The sequence below is a fragment of the Rousettus aegyptiacus genome, unplaced genomic scaffold (genome assembly GCF_014176215.1).
Source record: "Rousettus aegyptiacus isolate mRouAeg1 unplaced genomic scaffold, mRouAeg1.p scaffold_m13_p_12, whole genome shotgun sequence".
Classification (NCBI taxonomy): Eukaryota; Metazoa; Chordata; class Mammalia; order Chiroptera; family Pteropodidae; genus Rousettus; species Rousettus aegyptiacus.
The window spans coordinates 41,951,251-41,969,692 of record NW_023416287.1 but is presented as its reverse complement, the minus strand read 5'-3'; the positions used below and the strand labels follow the sequence as shown (position 1 = coordinate 41,969,692).

At 38.9% G+C, this 18,442-nt stretch overlaps 1 pseudogene; it reads left to right on the top strand.

Annotated features, from left to right (window-relative positions):
- The first annotated feature begins 12,494 nt into the window (after positions 1-12,494).
- Positions 12,495-17,815, top strand: LOC107500696 (annotated as a pseudogene).
- The last annotated feature ends 627 nt before the right edge of the window (positions 17,816-18,442 follow it).

Here is an 18,442-nt window from a genome sequence, read left to right as displayed (position 1 = left end):
TATGGCTTTGATATCTTGCTCATGCTAGAACTCCTTCCCTTCCTAGTCTGCATTCCTCATGCACCACGGGCTTTTCCTGGGAACACATCCTAATCAATCACTTTCACATGAATTCTCATCTCATCATTCACATCAGGGGAATCGAACCTAAGACAAATTATCAGTTAATTTTTGTTGCATAACAGATTACCCCTAAACTTATCAGAACAATAATTACTGAGCTCACAATTCTGTAGCCTGGTGACTTATGCTGGGTTCAGATGGAAGAGTTTTCTGGTCTGGTAGACTGTGGTAAATTGCAAAAAGTGGCTATGGCACTTTGAAGCTCTTTCCATTAACAAGTAGAGTCTATTTTTCTACTTCTTAAATCTGGGCTTTCCTTATGACTTGCTTTGGACAACAAGATGTGGAAAAAGACATTGTACCAGATCCAAGTGTAGGGGGCCTCAGGGGCCTTGCGGCTTCTGCCTTGTGTTCGTAGAACATTACTAGCATGTGAACATGTCAAGCTAGCATACTGGAGAATGAAAGACCTCATGGAGAAAGGCTTCTGCCATCCTAGCCCTGGCCATCCTAAATTATGGCCCCAACCATCTGACTAGCTGACCACAGATACAGACACAAAACTTGCAGAAATCTACTGGGCACAATTCAGCCCAGAAGAACCACCTTGATGTCTAAATTGCCAAGTGGCATCTACGGCCATGCCACATTGATCCCATCTGATCTCAGAAGCTAAGCAGGGTCAGGCCTGGTTAGTACTTGGATGGGAGGTCGCCCAGGAAGACCAGATGCTGTAGGCATAATACATAAAAAATAAATAAAAAATAAAGGATTGTAAGCTGACAAGGCTCTTACATTCTGTGAGGTCAACCAAGGGCTGCCTTACTGAAAATAAATAAATAAACAAACAAGCAAATGAATAAATAAAACTCACCAACTTGCAGAATGAGTTAAATAGATAGCTTTTGTTTTGAGTTAGTAACTTTTATGCAGTCCTGTTATGCCACAAAAGCTGACCAATTCAGACAAATACTTCTATTGCTTACTTCTTGGATATCGGAGCCTAGATTATAGAAACTTTTGAAGTACTTCCAGTTTCTTTGACACAGTATGTATACCTTTTTATTGCCTGTAACATGAGAAGTTTGCAGATAGGTAATGAAAAAGATAAATGTCTTCACGATATGAGATCAAGCTCAGACCTTCCATTTAACCAGTATAGAGAGAGCCTGCTTAGTGCGGGAATTGTGCTACTTGTTACAGAACCGCCCTTTGCCCTCATGAGTTCACAGCTTGTTTTTCACTTATTCCTTCAATGTACAGTTAGAGAGTGCCTGCATAATGTGTTTTGATATATAGTTTAGTTGAAAACAGTGGGTCTTAATTGTTTTTAATTTTTTTTCCGACTCAGGCCTCTTTTTTTAAAAAGGATTTTAGAAAAGTTCTCCCAAGAAAAATGCGCATAGTTAAAAAATTTATAATTTAAGGGTTTTTGAACCTGCTTGAAGTCTATCTATGAACTCCATAAATCCTCAGGTTAATAATATCTGTCTGGAAGATCCAACGTAGATAAACAAAAAAACCCCTGGCCTTTAGAACTGTTTTCTACCAATATATCATTTTTATTAGTTTTCTAAAGGACTCAAATATGAGATAAGCGAGACACTTGGCAGTCTGTAGGGGAAACAGGAGGAAGAATGGAGCTGACGGGCATGTTTCCAGTTGAACAAGGGTGGAAGGGGAGGCACCAGCTTAAGTCAGGGTACATGTGGGGACCCCAGGCTAATTCAGCATTGGGGTTTCCTAGGACTTGCCCCGATGGATGCTTTTCCTTTCTCCCTTTCACTGGAGTCTGCCCCCCAAGTGCCTGCCTCTTCATCTCTTTGCCCAAGGTTTCTCAGGATGGCAGCTGAAAGGGCCAAGAAGCCATCACCTCTAGCTGCAGCTCTCAATCAGGACTGATGGGAACAAGTGAACAAATGTCCAGACCCCCTGCCTCAGGTGGGAAACCTGGAAGCACAGCTTCCCCTGAAGGATCCTGCAGTGCGAATCTCCCTGATAACACAGCCTTCTGTGACCTCTCTTGCCCTGTCTCACTTCCCTGGCCCCCTGTTTCATCTCCCGGAAGCACCCCTAAGCTATGTGTTCTAGCCCTTGTCTCAGGGCCTGTTTCTGGGGAATCTTAAGGAAAACAATACTTTTCTAGAACCAGTCTTCCGATGTGTCAGGTGGGATGGCTAATTGGACCAGGATGGAAAGTAACACAGGTTTCCAGGTGGACTGTCATGTGGGAGTGGTTCTTCTGACAGAGTTGGGGGTGGGCAGTAGGGCCAAACTCTCGGCAGATGTCAGGCTGGTTGTAGCCTTGCCCAGGTGGCTGGAATTCAGTGTGGGGTTCCACTGCCTGGTAGGAAATGGAGAATGGGATCAGGACCCAGTCTATAGCTCTACCCTGAGCTGGAAAAGGAGGAAAAGGGCAACTTAAGAGAATGAATGGATGTCCAGGGACACAAAGGGCCAGGTGCTGGGTAGCAGAAGGCACTCCAACTACTCCTGCTGGAATGGAGCTTGATTATGTCAGAGCTGGAAGGGGCAGAGACTTAAGTTGTAGGCACATTTGCCTGTGGCTACAGAAGGCAGTACCTCAGAGCAGCAACTAAGATTTTTTTTTCCAGTGCTGGGGAAAGGGGGTGGCCAGGATCACAGGCAGTAAAGTCTGTCACCAGATCCATGGATGCCACAGGCTGGGAATCTAAAGGGTAATTTTGAAGGGTGGAGAGAACACTGAGCATTGCCCAGTGCCTGCCTGGTCCATGGGTGCAAAGTTTAGAGCTGAAGAAGTAATTTCCCCCACAACAACACATTACCTCTAAGGGCAAGGATCCCATGCTAAAGGAAGCTCCTTTTCTCCCATAAACACAGTTCAACAGGGAGAAGGGAAGGAAGGAACAAGTCATGGGAATAATAAAGAGAAGATTATCAGACACCAGTGCACACACAGAGTGACAGCAAACCAAAATAAAAAGGTAAAACTGCAGATTGGTAAAATTGGTGGAGAACAGCTGGTATGACCCAGCCTGGAGAGTGTTCCTTGACTCGATCTTTCTGCATACACAATTGGAAGACTATTGAGGAAACTATGGGGTATTCTAAGCCTGCAATCATCACCATTGCGTTTCCAATCTAATAATACATCTGTGTCCTAAGAGCTGACATTTGCCTAAAACCAGCAATTAGGAAATATCAGTTTATATCTGATATGTATGATTTATGCAGGTAGAGAATTCCCTCATCATTTATTTAAAACATTCATGGATGTCTCAGGTGGGTAAACAATCAGTCATGGTGTTTTTCACTTGAAGCTTTGCTTGTGATGGCGTCCTTATTCAAGGGATCCATTGAGTGGGCTGCGATGGCCTCTCAGCTTCTTTTTTAAAATTGTATTTTATTATTAGTTTTTAGTATACAGTACATTGGTTATATAGTTTATGAAACAATGCTCTTGATTACCCTTTCTCCCCTCTGGCCCTACATCTAGCTATTATATTACTGCTGACTGCATTCCTTATGTTGTTCTCCCCATCCCCGTGACCATCTCAGGTTCTTGGTGGCATTTTCATGAATACTATTGGGAAGTAGTGTTGCTGGTACCTCCTTGCCCCAAGAAAGCTCTGACATCTGATTAACCACACATTCACTCTGCCTCACTTTGTCAGTTGGAGCTCAGTACCCACACTGGGAGGATTGCATCCAAGTGTTTCAGGAGCTGAGATACACAAGCACACATGTGTGTGTGCATAAACATGCGCACACACATCATATATAAATTCACAAGCAATTTTGTTATGCCCTTCCTGCAATCCATGATGATTGCCACATGGTGCAGTCCACGGTGGCAGTTTGAAATTAACAAGGATCATGTATTGTGCCCGGGAGTATGTGTGATGGTTATTAAGAGCATCCATCTTGGAGAGCTGGAGTTAATATTGGATCCGTTATGTTATGTTACCTCTTTAAGTCACATTGGTATTGCCGTATAATGGGGAACATCTAAGTACTTGCTTCCTAAACTTACTTTAAGAATTAAAAGATATCATATGAAAATTGCTTAGTGCTTGCCTCATTCTGCTTCTTCTTTTTTTTTTTTTAACTGATGGACATAATCCATGAGTGGATCATGAAATTACTTTAGTGTATTGTGGCTAATATTTCTAAATAGGTGATAGAATAAAATAGAAGATATCAGAGTACATGGGGTATACTAAGGTTAAGTATCTGTAGTATGTTCTATATTTTAAAATAGTCTTTATAATATCTTGCATCTCATTTGCTCCTCTATAATGGAAACTTACTGCTCCAGCATCAGGAGAAGAGGTTTATTTCTCTTCCTATTGAATCAGGGGAAACCTGTGATTACTTTAAACAATATAATGTCATAGAGTAATGGTCTGTTTTCTAAGGCTGAGTTATATAAATAATGCTATGTCTGCCTTGTCAACTAGAATCTTCTATGGGACACTAAGCTGTCATGCTACAAGTCAGACTACCCTGAGATTGCTATGCTGTGAGGACACCCACGTCACATGAAGAGCCACATGTAGGTGCTCCAGTTCTAAGCACTGAGCCATCCCAGCCCAGGACCCAGATGTGAGTAAAATCACCACGGAATCATCTAGATTAACTTATTTACCTGTTGAATATCAATTAGTGGCCTCAGTTTGCACCACAAAAAAACAAAATAATTATAACACATGGTAGCTATTTCAAGTCTGCATTGTGAGATAGCTTGTTATTTCAGTGTGCATACTGGATTATAAGTATTCTTTACTCTGTGCTTTGCTTTAAAAAAATTGTTTGAAAATTTTTGGTTTAGCCTAAAGTAAATGCTGAAGTGTTCAATATATGACAGCTATCACTGTTATTCCCTTTAAATTGTTTCAGGTTGTCCAAGTATTCTGGCAGTCATCATTACACTTTCACACTTACAGCAGTCATGTAGGTAACCTTGGGCAAGTTACTTAACTTCTCTGTACTTGTTTCCTCATCTGCACATTGATGATAACAAAACCTTACAGGGCTGTTAAGAAGTACAAATGAGTTAACATTTGTAAGGTTCTCAGAACTGTGCTTAGAACAGGGCAAAGCCCTACATAAGGAATTTTAAATAGAATATATGAGCTACTAAGTGGGGATTATCTTTGTGGTACTGATAAGGAAAATAGGATGAGAAAAAAAATAAGAGACTTGTTTAGAACAAGAGTCAGTAGTGGGAGAAGAGGATATGAGACTAGATCTTCTGGGTGTGCAACAGGTGTTCTTTGCAGTGAGCTCCCTAAGCTCTCTCTTCAACAATACAACGCATGAGTCAGTGCATTTTATGGTTTCCCATTCACAATTTGAGAATCTTGAATTTGTCAGTATTCTCCAGAGAAACAGAACCATTAGAACAGCTATAACTGTGTGTATGTGCATATGTGTGTGTGTGTGTGTGTGTGTGTATTTTGTAATAAGACACACAAAAAGAGATCTATTTTGAGGAATTGGCTCATGTGATTATGAAAGTTGAGAAGGCCCATGATTTGCCTTCTGTAAACTAGAGACCCTGTAAAGCTGGTGATGTTATTCAAGAAGGCCAAGAACCATGGGAGCTGATGGTGTAAGTTCCACTCTGAGAGATGAAGATGAGATAAAATGGCTCAATACAACAGTGAGGCAGAAAAAAAGGGGGCTATTTCTTCTTCCTCTGCTTTTTGTCTTATTCAGGACTCTAGATAACGTCCATCCGCATAAAGGAGAGCAATTTACTTTATTGTGTCCACTGATTCAAATGCTAATCTCATCTGGAAACATCCTCACAGACATGCCCAGAAATAATGCTTAAGTTGTGTACCTTGTGGCCGCTCAAACTGACACACAAAATTAATCATCATTAAGTCAAGTCAGAGGAGATGTTCCACCTTATTTGCACTTTTGGTTGTCAATAGATGGGTTATTCTGCCATTTGGGACATCTATGAACTGGTGTTATTGGATTGTTTGATTCCTGCTTTAAAAAAAATCCCCTGGTAACCTCTCTCCTGACCATCAGTGTGTCTCCAGGGCAGGACAAGATGTGGCCTCAATGAAACTCTATGAAGCTTCCAAATACTCTCCCCTCTGGACACCAGTGTGGCATGCTGGAGGTGCTTATTCTAATGGATTCCCTTTGATTGTTGAAATAGTTGTCCAAGTAAAATTGTACAAGCAAAGCTGAGGACTTGCTTCTCCATTGAATTCCTCTTACTGATAGCCAGTACTTACAACTTCTCAACCAAAATCAAGGTGTTTTTACCATCATCGGGCTTAGAAGCCAGAAGCAGCACTTACTTAGTGAATGCATGTCTAATTTTCAAATGAGAAACTAACAAAAGCCTTGTCAGTTCAGCAGAAACAGCTTGCTTACCTCCGCCTGATTTGGGTTCAAAATTCTATTTAGTCTAGCCATTGAAATTTGTACTCTGAGTCGATCTGACATTTTTTTTTTGGACCCACATGGCAGTGATGTACATCAATTCCAGTATCTAAAGAGCAAAGACAAAAGATCCCTGCTATATTGATACAGCAAAAGTCTAGAAACAGAATAAAAAAATATGTTTTTTTTTTTTCTGAGGAGTCTTGAGCATATATTTTGTGGCCTCCCTCTGAGCACAACCCACAATGGTTTCTGGAAACCACAGACTGTGGGGAGAGGGAGAAGAGAGAGGTGAGACTTATCCAACCACACCAAGGAGAAAGAGAAACAACTAGTAATGTAAAATCTGAAGAAGCCTGTCTGCCAGCAGAGCTCAAAGAGGCAAGTTCATCTCCAGGACTCCAGGAGTTGACTTAGATGGAATGAGCTCAAATTACAACTACTGGTTTTTTGGTGAGGCTTGATTCAGTAGTTGACCTTGTGCTAGGCTCTGTCCTCAGGGAGAAGCAGCCTGGTATTCTCCCCTGTCAGGTCTGCTTCTGCGTTCAGAACATTCTTTCTGGGCATAGCAGTCATGCATTACAAGCCCATTTATTGAAGTGCAGATCTCCAACGCCAGCCTTGAAATCAACTGAAGTTGTATTGAAATGTAAATGTCAAATTAACAAATACGTTTGTCCCTGACTTTGTGTGAAAATACAGATTCTCTAATTTCTGAGACAGATTTTTCCTTCTTTGAAATCTTTCAAGTTTTATACAATAAGCCAAGAGAAAATAACATAAGAAGAACTGCTGCACTTAGGGAAGATGTGATGAAGACAAGGCTTCAGCAAGATTTTGTAATCTTCCACTAATCAAAATTCAGAATTGAGTCTTGGTAAAAGCTAAGCAGAAGCTCTTGCCATGACTCTGGAAATCTGTCCATTGTCTGTAGCTTTGGACTGTCTTGTCCTTCGCTCTTAGTAAAATTGTCAACAGATGCTTAATATCTTTGCTTAGAGTTCACATTTCTGGGTTTTGATGGGCTTAGATCAAACCTGGTAGAAAAAAATTCACAAAATACAAATAAAGGCTTGCTGAGCCCATCCTGCAGAGAAGGGATGCAGACCCTCAAACAGAATATCTATCTTCCAATCTGAAAACCCTTGTGACTTGTAGTGCTAATTTCTCACTCTGAAAACAAGATGTCATCCTTATTATTCCTCATCAAGGTTGCATGAGTGAGTATCTTTGTGAAATGCCTGACAATCCACTTGAGGAAGGAATCACATTAGCATCTGGGGCCTTCCAATCAGGGAGCTGGTGTGGCTGTAACTCTGTGTTACACTGAAACCATCCAAGACATTAATAAGCTATCAAGGTAAGTCATTAAAATGCATAATAATGAAACTCGTTCTTGGTAATCATCATAATTAAGTATGCACATTGTATCAGGGTGCTGATTAAGAAGCTCTAGCATGATTCCTAATGTGTTTTTGTTTGTTTGTTTGTTTGTTTTTTACTGATCAAGATGTGTTAACCTTCAGAGGAAATTGGGATTTTTATTCTCTTGGCAGGAAGAATACCAAAGCCATGTAGTACTAGGCAGGGAAACTCCTCCGTTAAACATCATTGAAGAGTAAAAGAAAGTTTTCTTAGCTGCTTTCATTTCAGAATGCCAATATGCCAGATAAGAGGTGATCACAAGGCCAGCCTGATTTCTGGAAACTGATGGTCGGAGGTGGTATTGGAAGTTGATTTACTTTTGTGTTTCTGAAAGTATATCAAAGGGAGATTTTGAATTTTTCTGCCTCTCTAAATACTGTCCCCAGAGAACACTAGATATGCCTAGTCAGCAGGAAAGTGGGGCAAGAAACAAATGTCCAAGAAGTTAATGCTGCTTTTGGCCCTTGTCCCCATTCTTGACACTGCATTGTATTGGCTCTTTGATTACGAAAGGATTTCCATTTGTACTCTCTAGCCATCACCTTGTGCTTAATACATGCAAATAAGTAGCATCATATTTAACTTGGAGTCAACTATAGTAATCCTGAAAAAAATTTTATTCTTATGTCCTTTCTATGTTTAAAATCCCTATAGATTCTATTACTTGACCCAGAAAAGGGAGCTTAGGGCCAAAATACAGAGCAAAACAAATGTTTATTTTTCAGTTTTCTGATGAGTTAATGGATGTTTATGGGATTTAGGGTAATTTTGACTATACATAATTTTTGTCTCATATACAGAGACTTGAGAACTTATCCCTATCAATCCTAGTTTTTCATTCTCTCCTTCCTTCCCTTCATCTCTCCTTCCATGTCTCTCTCTTTTTCCCCCCTTCTTTTCCTCCCTCCTTCTCACTATTTGCTGTCTCTTCCCTGAGCTTCATAACTGAATTCATCATAACCTTTTTTGGTAACTTTTCATGATACAAGAGAGGATCACCACCCTGTAAGTCATCCATGCCTGAAACAGAAAAGTTATCATCACTTATTGGTTTCTCTCTGCCCTACCTCCTCTCCATGTCCATGGCCCACTCCCCATCTTTCCTATACATTCTTTTTCTTGAATATCCTTTCCCCTCCATCCTCACTGATGGCTTTAGCATGGTCCTTGCTTCTGACCTTGACTATTGCATTTTCTCCCAACTGGGCTCCCTGCTTCTTTTCTTTTATGACCATAATTCTTCATCTATTTAGCCACTGGAATTAATTTTGTGTTATATAATATGATTATATTCACCCCTTGTTTAAAAGAAATGTCTCTTGATTCCCCCAGTATAAAGCAAAAATGTATTATCTTAGGTTAAAATGTCTTTGATTAGCATCTATCTTCCCCCCAGCACTCTCTGTACTCCAGCCATAAAGAGTTCTTACAATTTCCCCCAAATCTATGCTTTCTTATGTCAGCTGCTTACAGTTTTCAGTGGTGTCCCATCTCTCTTAGAAGGGTACATGCCCAAGCTTTCACATGGTCTATTAGCCTCTGGATGGTCCAAGCCCTGCTTCTCTGCATAGTGTCACCTCATATCATGTCTCTTTCTTCCCTGTACCCTAGAAGTTCTGGCTTAGCTTATTTAGCTTTATTCTTTGTTTTGAAAGCTCTTCAGGGAAGACATGCTAAATTTCTTGAATGAGTCAGAGCATCATATATTTCTGCTTCGTGGCACTTAAAATACAGCTGTAAGTTTATATTTATTTTTGTGTATTCTTTGTTTCCTCTACTAACTGTAGGTGCTACAAGGACAATAATCCTGTCTTGGTGTTGTTTGTTGGTTAATATGAAATATTTCATCACTAGTTTATCCTCAATATTGCCAGAACATCTGATATAAATTAGGAGGTCAATAAGTAATTGTTCGATGAATTAATAAGTTTTAGTATCCTTGAGATTTTTATTACTCTTGAAAACTATAGTTATGGCATAAATGCTTGATGAATAAATGAATTAACCATAGTATTGGACTTGATGTTAAGCTATAGAGACTTGTATAAACTGGGCCCATCTACTCCATCTTATTTTACTCAACATTCATTCTGATTTTGCATAATTTTAGAAACTTGATGTTCTTGTTCATTGTAATATGAAGCACCATACCTTAGGGCCAACTAAAAAAATGAGGAAGAGAAGATGGCCAAATCTATGATGCTACCCCCACACTCATTGTGGTTCCCTCTTTACCTCTTTTCAATTTCCTTTCTTGTAGCTATAGCCAGATTCTAAGTGGAACTGACCACCCACTTGATTAGATGAGGTGAGACAAGGAAGTAGAAGCCCAAACCAAAAGAGGAATTTCAAGGGCTTCAGGAATGTGGAGTTCAGACTGAGCTGACCTGGGTCATTTCAAGTTGGACAGGATAGTGGTATTAGTCCTCATTCACCTTAAAGTCACTTCAGACTGACCATGGAGCAGTGGCAAATATCACAGATATAAGTCTGAGACCTTAATTCTTATTTAGCTTCTGTGGAAAATGGGTTTGGTACTCATTTTTTGTGTTCTTTGACTTTTCACTTGAAAGTGAAAAACCACATATAATGTGTCAATTGGTTAGAGAATGGGATGGTGAGGATGAATGGAGGAAACAGTAGCCTCTTGGCAGGCTACCCATAGCTTCCAGGAACACTTGTATAAGTCTGAGCATTGTGACAATCGCTCATTGTCTTTTGCTCTGTTACATATATTTTAACTTTCTTTTGCTTCTCCTTGGTTTTACTATAAGTATAAATAACTTTTGGTCTCCCTCTCTATGGTTTAATGTATTCAATTCTTCCTTGGCTGACTTAGCACTCTTCAAGTAACTTCTTATCTAGTTACCAAAGATCTACCACCTGCTCTCTTTTCCTTCTTAACTCTTTTTTTTTTTTTTTTACAACATTTATCCTCCATCTTGTAGCTTGACATCCATCTGGCCCACTCTAGAAACTTCGGTCATCTTTGATCTCTCTTTCATTCTGTATGCTATTATTCACTCAACATCCTAATCACCCTTGGACATGTTTCTTTTTCTCAGTTCTTTTGCCAGACCCTCATATTCATTTACTTTTTTGACGGTGATAGATTCTAACTTGACCCTGAATTCTACAAACCCTCTATCTCATTTACAACATGTCACTGTTTTTCAGTCCAATGGTTGGTACAGACTAACTGCTCAATATATATTATTTCACTGACCAATCTATCTTTTAATGGTCTCTGTCCTTTCTAGTTTATCTTGTTACTACCCTTTTCCTCATATGTATTAATTAGTCAATGTTCAAAACAGAACACACACACATCAATTAGCTTACACAGTTAGAGATGCTAGGAAGTCTTATAATCTGCCATCTACAAGCTACAAACCAGGAAAGTCAGTGTTAAATTCAGCCTGAGTCTGAAGGCCTGAGAATCAGGGGACCGCTGGTGTACGTCCCAGAGTCTGAAGGCCTGAGAACATCCAAGGGCAGAAAACGTATGTCCCAGCTCAAGAACAGAAAATGAATTTTCTCTTTTTCCATTTAGCCCCCCAAAAGATTGGATGATGCCACCCACGTGGGTGAGAGCTGATCTCTTTACTTACCCTACAGAATCAAATTTTAATTCTTCTAGAAACACCCAGAAAGAATGTCTTACCAGCTTTCTAGGCATTTTTTAGGCCAGTCAAGAGTTGACACATAAAATTAAATTTCACAAAAACTTCAATGACTTCCCACCTCCTACTAATTAAAGCCCATCCTCTTTAACGTGGATAATCATTAGGCCACACATTTAATTTTATATGATCACCTTTTACTATATTTTACATAAATACTTTACTCTAGGAGAATTTGCCTATTCTTTCCTAATTACAAGGGAAGAATATCATTTTTTCCCTTTAGGAGATGTTATTTCTTTTGCCTGTTTTTTTTTCACTTTTATGGTACCTACTTCTTAATGAAGGATGAAAATTCGCTCTTTCTTTAAGATGTAGTTTAAGATGCCACTTTATTGAACAAACCTTCGATAGTCCATTCTCTTCAGGGTGTATTCAGTATTGTTTTCACTGATATCCACAGTTTGATGTCTACTTCCTTTTCAGAAACTAACATAGTATGCTATTACTTTATTATGTTAAGTACTATTTTATCTTTGAATATATTGTGATGAATAAATTGAATTTGTTTTCTATAACAAGTTGTCTTGCTTTTCCTCTGTATTACATTATGACGATACTTTACTTTCTATATTTTCTTCTCTTATCTACATTCTTTAGTGACAGATCATTCATTATTTAGTGACACAAGCACTAAACAAGACTAACAGAACATTCAAACTCTGTTTTAGTTTTCTCTGATGCCTCTAAGTTCTTTCTATGTGGTAAGAGTCTGAGAGCCCCATATCCTAAATCAATGTGTATCTTAGGCCATTAAAGAGACTGTGAAACTAGTTTTGTCACCTTAAACCAAGCATCCAACTGTAGTCTATAAAAAGAAACAGGATTAATTTATAGAGTTACCTGTTACGTGTACACTCCCGACCCAAGAAGGGGAGGAAGTAAGTTTCCTGTCTCCATTATAAACAAAATCACACAGAGATCTCAATAGGAATGTGTGGGGCTCAAGGACTGGAGTCAAATTCTCACAAGGAGGAATCTAAAAGTGAGGAGGTATGGAGATGGCCCTAGTTTGAATGAAGAAAAGTGGCTCTGTGGGAGACAACTGGACTTCACCCATGGCAGGAAATGGAGACCTTTTCTCAAGAATAAAAAGACAGTGTAGTACCTCATACAAGAGAACTTCTGTGAAAGAAGAAGGAAAAATGTTAGAGAGATGACCAATAAAATCCTGAAGGAGTGAAGGAGTGAGGGGAACTACAGCATGCCATGCCCAAATATTCCACTTTAACATAAGAATTATTTTGAGTTGAATGCAGTTGAGTGACAGTTGATGCAGGAAATGCTTTCTGCCCTTCACCTTTCTGTCTAAGAATAAGGCATAAATTTACCTTTGTAAGGGCAACACAAATTTCCTTTTCCAGGAAAAGAAATATGATTCTTAATCACTGAAGAGAGGTCTCTTCTCAATGGAGAAGATACCAACTTGATTCTGCATAATAAACTTTACTAAATAACATTTACCTTCTATTAGATTCCCCCATATATTTACTTTCCCATAATTTACCACCCTTAGAAGTCCAAACCTGCCCCTTTCCTTTCTGTAGTTACTTCTCCACAATTTATCACCCAATTTTTAAAATGGTATAAAGCCCCAAATTCTACACTTTTTAAAATCACATTTCTTTGTCAATTCATGTGTGTATATACATAATTAGATCAGTTTTTCCCCTCTAATAATCTGGCTTTTGTCAGCTTAATTCCAGGCCCCATTACTAAACATAAGAATGGAGAGAAAAATCTCCCTCCCCCAAACAAAGAAGTTGAGTATTCCAGTTATAGGATCAATATGTGAAAATTATAAAATTTTGATGACAGAATTAAAGATCTAAACATATGAAGAGATATTCAATGTCAATGGATTTGAAGACTCAGAATTTTCAAGAGATTAATTCTTCCCAACTTGATCTACAGATTCAACATAACCCCAACCAAAATCCTAGCAATTTTGTGTAAATTTTGACAAACTTTTTCTAAAGTTTATAGGGAAAGTGAAAAGATTCAGAATAGCCATATTGTAGAAGAATAACAAATTTGAAGGAGTCACACTACTCAATTCCAGGGCTCACTATACAGCTGGAGTAATCAAGACTGCATGCTATTGGTGAAAGAATAGACACAAAGTTTAATTGAACAGGCTAGGGAGCCCAGACACAGATTTGTACACTATGTTTAACTACTGTTTAGCAAAGGAGTAAAAGCAGTTCAATAAAGAAAACGTCTTCAAAGCATGGCACTGGAAAATTTGGACAACCATCTTAAAAAGAAAAATCAAACCTGGACACTGGCCTTACACCTTTAACAAACATTAATGAATGTTAAATGTAAAATGCAAAGATATAAAAATTTTAGAAGAAAACATAGCAGAAATTCTATGTGAGATTGGATTGGGTAACGAATCTTTAGATATAAGAGCAAAAACATGATCTGTCAAAGAAAAATTGATAAAGTGGACTTCATTAAAATTAACAACTTTCTCCTTGTGAAGACACTGTTAAGAGAATAAAAAGACAAACCATGGACTGGGAGAAAATATTTGCAAAACAAGTACCTGAAAAAGGATTTCTATCTAAGTATACAAAGAGTTCTTACAAGTCATTAATAAGATAACAAACATCCCAATTAAAAAATGGGTAGATCTGAAGATGAACCTCACCAAAAATGATATATAGATAAAAAGTAAGCCCATGAAAAGATGTTAAACATTATTGGTCACTAGAGAATTGCAAATTAAAACAATAATATACTACTATACACCTATTAGAGTGGCTAAAAAAACTGACAATACCAATTAATGTTGAGAATGCAGAGCAACTGGAACTGCCATTCATTGCTAGTAGAAATGCAAAAAGTTTGTCAATTTTTTACAAACTAGACATTGTCTTGTTATATTATTCTGCAATTGCACTTCTAGGTATTTACCCAACTTATTTGAAAACTATGTCTGCACAAAATGGTGCATGTGAATGTTTATAGTAAACTTATTTATAATCATCAAACACTGAAAGTAACCAAGATATCTGTTAAGAGGCAAATATATGAACAAACTATATAGTACATCCATACAATGGAAACTATTTTGTAATAATGAGAAATGAGCTATCAAACCATGAAAAGACATGGAGGAATTTTATCTGCTTATAGCCAAGTAAAAGAAGCTAGTCTGAAAAGGCCACATACTGTTTGATTCCAATTATATGACTTTCTGGAAAAGAAAAAATGATGGAGATGGTAAAATAATCAGTAGTAGCCAAGGGTTTGGTGGGGAGAAGGGATAAATAGAGGATTTTCAGGGCAGTATAACTACTCTGTATCATACTATAATGGATACATGCCATTATATATTTGTCCAAGCCCATAGAATGTACATCACTGAGAATGAATCTTATTGCAAGCTATAGACTTGGAAAGAAGGATTAAATAACTGAAGCACAGGGGATTTTTTTGTAGGATTTTGAACTATTCTACATGACAATATAATGGTGGATATATGACATATACATTTATCCAGACCCATTGATCTTTACAGCACAAAAATAAAACCTAATATATACAAATAAAAAAGAATTATTTAGGAGGTTAGAGAATTCTTAGGATGAAATGAACAATGTGACAAAATTATCTGAAAATAAATAAAAAGTGACATTGTGGATATGGATGGGGCATAGCTAATATGATTGGAAATTTAGTGAGGAATCCCTGGTGTGAGAGTTTCAGAAGTACCCACAACATTCTCTATGAGTGGATAGAACTAGTCATCCTGTACCAGTTAAGTGAGAGTCTTCCTCTATATCCTTCTTTCAACCCTGAGGATCATATCTGTTAGCAATTGAGGGGCTAAGGAGGAGCTAGTAAATATCAGAGATGCCAACGATGCTGGCCTCCCAACTTCAGGCATTTATGTCTGTATCTAGACTAAGTTAGCAGGAGGAAGCTTGGAACTCAGAGACTGATAAAATTTTGAGTTAATGGTGAGGTAAGTTGAATTTATTTGATGCTTGTGCATATTGAATCCAGCTCATGCAATATGATGGACAAACAAGGATATGGACAGTACTACTAGATAAAGAGAAGTAAGTTTGGGAGAACCGAGGTGGTAATGACAGTGGTGGTACCATTTTGGTGAAGAGGGTTAGCTGAGCCCTCCAAGGCAGTGGGTAAGGGCCATTGCCACCCCCATGAGGCAGGCTGGAATATTTGTGCTTGAGAAATTGGTGGGCTTAATTCTCAGCTCGCTCCCTGTGGTCAGAGCAGAGGAGAGGAGGAGGAGAGCAGTAATAAGTGGAGTTAGCCAAGTAGGCAGAGTCCAGTTCTCTGATGAGAACTGGGAGCCCAACCTTCTTAAACACCTGTGGATTAAAGTATATGGTCTATTCTGGCAACTTTGGAGCACGATGATGTGCAGGGACACTAACATTAGACACTGGTATCAAATGGTGCATCACTTGGAAAGGCTCAAATTCGATATGCAACAAATCTATCACCTGCTGATCATGATTTTGTGCAGCGAGCAAAAATTAGGCAGCTTAGTGTGAAATTAGGCAGGTGATACTTCATCAGAGATTAAGGACAAAATATCAGAGAATAAATAGATGTGGTTTCAGGCCACAGATGCTTGCTACATATCACAAATAGATGTCAAAAATATAGGGAAGTTCTTTTTAAATTACAAAAGCACTGAAGTATAATGGAATAGCTTTTCACAGACTCCTAGAAATCTTAGGAATGTCTCTATTCAATATGTTAATTGCTAGTAGTAAAAACACAAACACTCTGTGAAAGTTTGCATAGTTAGAAGTAGACTTGGAATTTGAATCCCAGTGATAAGATTCTCATTGTATTGCCTGATAATACTTATATTGGAGAAAAACTTACTGATGTCTTAATAGAGAATTAGCTCTAAGCCAACTCATTAAAAAGAGTCAACTGTTTAAACCCATAATTATCTTTTTATAAAAATAAATGAGATAAGATTTCCAGAATGGTGTTGTGAGGAGTTTCAAGGACTCTTTCTCCAGTGAAACAGCCATAACAGCTGAAAATATATTTTTAAAAAACCTACAAACATTCAACATCTGGAAATTGTTCTATGGGCATATAGCAAATGAAAATATACTTATTCAAGAAAATCTATTAAATCACAATAAGATTAGTGAGTGTCTGTGGCATTAGAGCCATAAAGTCTCCCACATGCCTCTCCCCAACTCTCTACTCCTGCTCAGTATAATGGAAGTTTCATTCCAGGCACATGCAGCCAAGAATGAAATATCCAACAATGTTACCAAACGGAAAAATAAATAAACAAACAACAACAAGAAGTAGAGGAGGAATCAGTATTCAGATTCAGAATTGTTATATGTTATTTTAAATAAGTAGTTTTGAATAAAATATAATGTAACACACACACACAAAAGGAGAAAGTATAACCCATACACAGAAAACAAAACAAAACAAAACAAAACAAAACAGACAATAGAAACTGCCTTTGAGAGGGCCCAGATATCATACTTAGCAAAAAAAAAAAGACTTCAAAGAAGTGGTTAAAAGTATGTTCAAAAACTAAACTAAACAAAACAAACAAAAAAAAACATGGGATGGAGGGGAATGGAGATAGGAGGGGTGGTGATGTAAAGGGCTGAGGAAGGATCTGTGGGATGGTGTACAGGAGCTGGGGAGTTACACGGAATTGGAGGGGACAGTAGGACTGCGAAGGCCTCAGAAGGTAGCAAATGTGGAATGTGGAGGGCCGAGGGAGCCCAGGAGCAGAGGATGAGGGCAGATGGAGGCTAAAGTAGATCAGTGTTGGCCATATAGAGGAGAAGAGGGTCGGGAAAGGCCCTGACTGAGAACAAAGGTGAGATGGTGGGAGGCACTGTCATGAGACTTGGGTTGCAAGTGAAGAGTATTCAGGAGCATCCTCCTAGAATGCTTCTGAATGACAACATCTTTATCTATTAGACTTCTGCACTGAGCCAGGGACTGGAGCGAACCCTAGATCAACTTGGCTACCTGGTGCTGAGTGAAGGCACAGTGATAGCATCATCTGGAGATCTAGAGAATGATGAGCAGGCAGCCAGTGCCATCTCTGAGCTGGTGGGCACAGCCTGTGCTTTCCGGCTGCACCACAGCATGACATACCCTTCAAGCACCTGTCAGTGGTCTTTGGAGAACACACGCTGCTGGTGACCATGTCAGGACAGAGGGTGTTTGTGGTGAAGAGGCAGAGCCAAGGCCAGGAGCCCATTGAAGTCTAAGCCTCCCGAGAGCAAGGGGCACAGGTGGATTGGGTCCTTGAGTCTCTTAGATGAGAAAGATGCAGACCTCCTCCACCTCTTTCTTGGCCTGCTGCTAGAACTAAGGCTTTCTGTTCTCCAACTCCACACCCCCATTTGACTGGAAGGACAGAGGCTTGGGGACACTGCGCTGTGGTAAGGAGAGTGAGGACAAGGGGACCTTCCTCATTCTGTCCCTCCCTCCTAATAAACATGAATTTGATGTTTTTGAAAAACCCTTAAAAGCAGCAAGAGAAGAGGAGTTAGTTACCTACAAGGGAGTTCCCATAAGACTGGCACCTGATTTCTCAAATTATGCAGGACAGAAGAGCTTGGCACAAAATATTCAACGTGATGAAAACTCCAGATCTACAACCAAGAAAAAATTATCCATCAAAGCTATCATTTAGAGTATCGAAGGACAAAGATCTTCCCAGACAAAAATAAGCTAAAGGAATTTATCACCACCAAGCCAGTATTACAGGAAATGTTGGATGGACTTCTTGAAGAAGAAAAAACATGTGTCAAAAACAGGAATAGAGAATGGTAATAACTACATTAATATCCACAAGCACCTCAAATAGAAAAGAATTAAGTGCTCCAGCCAAA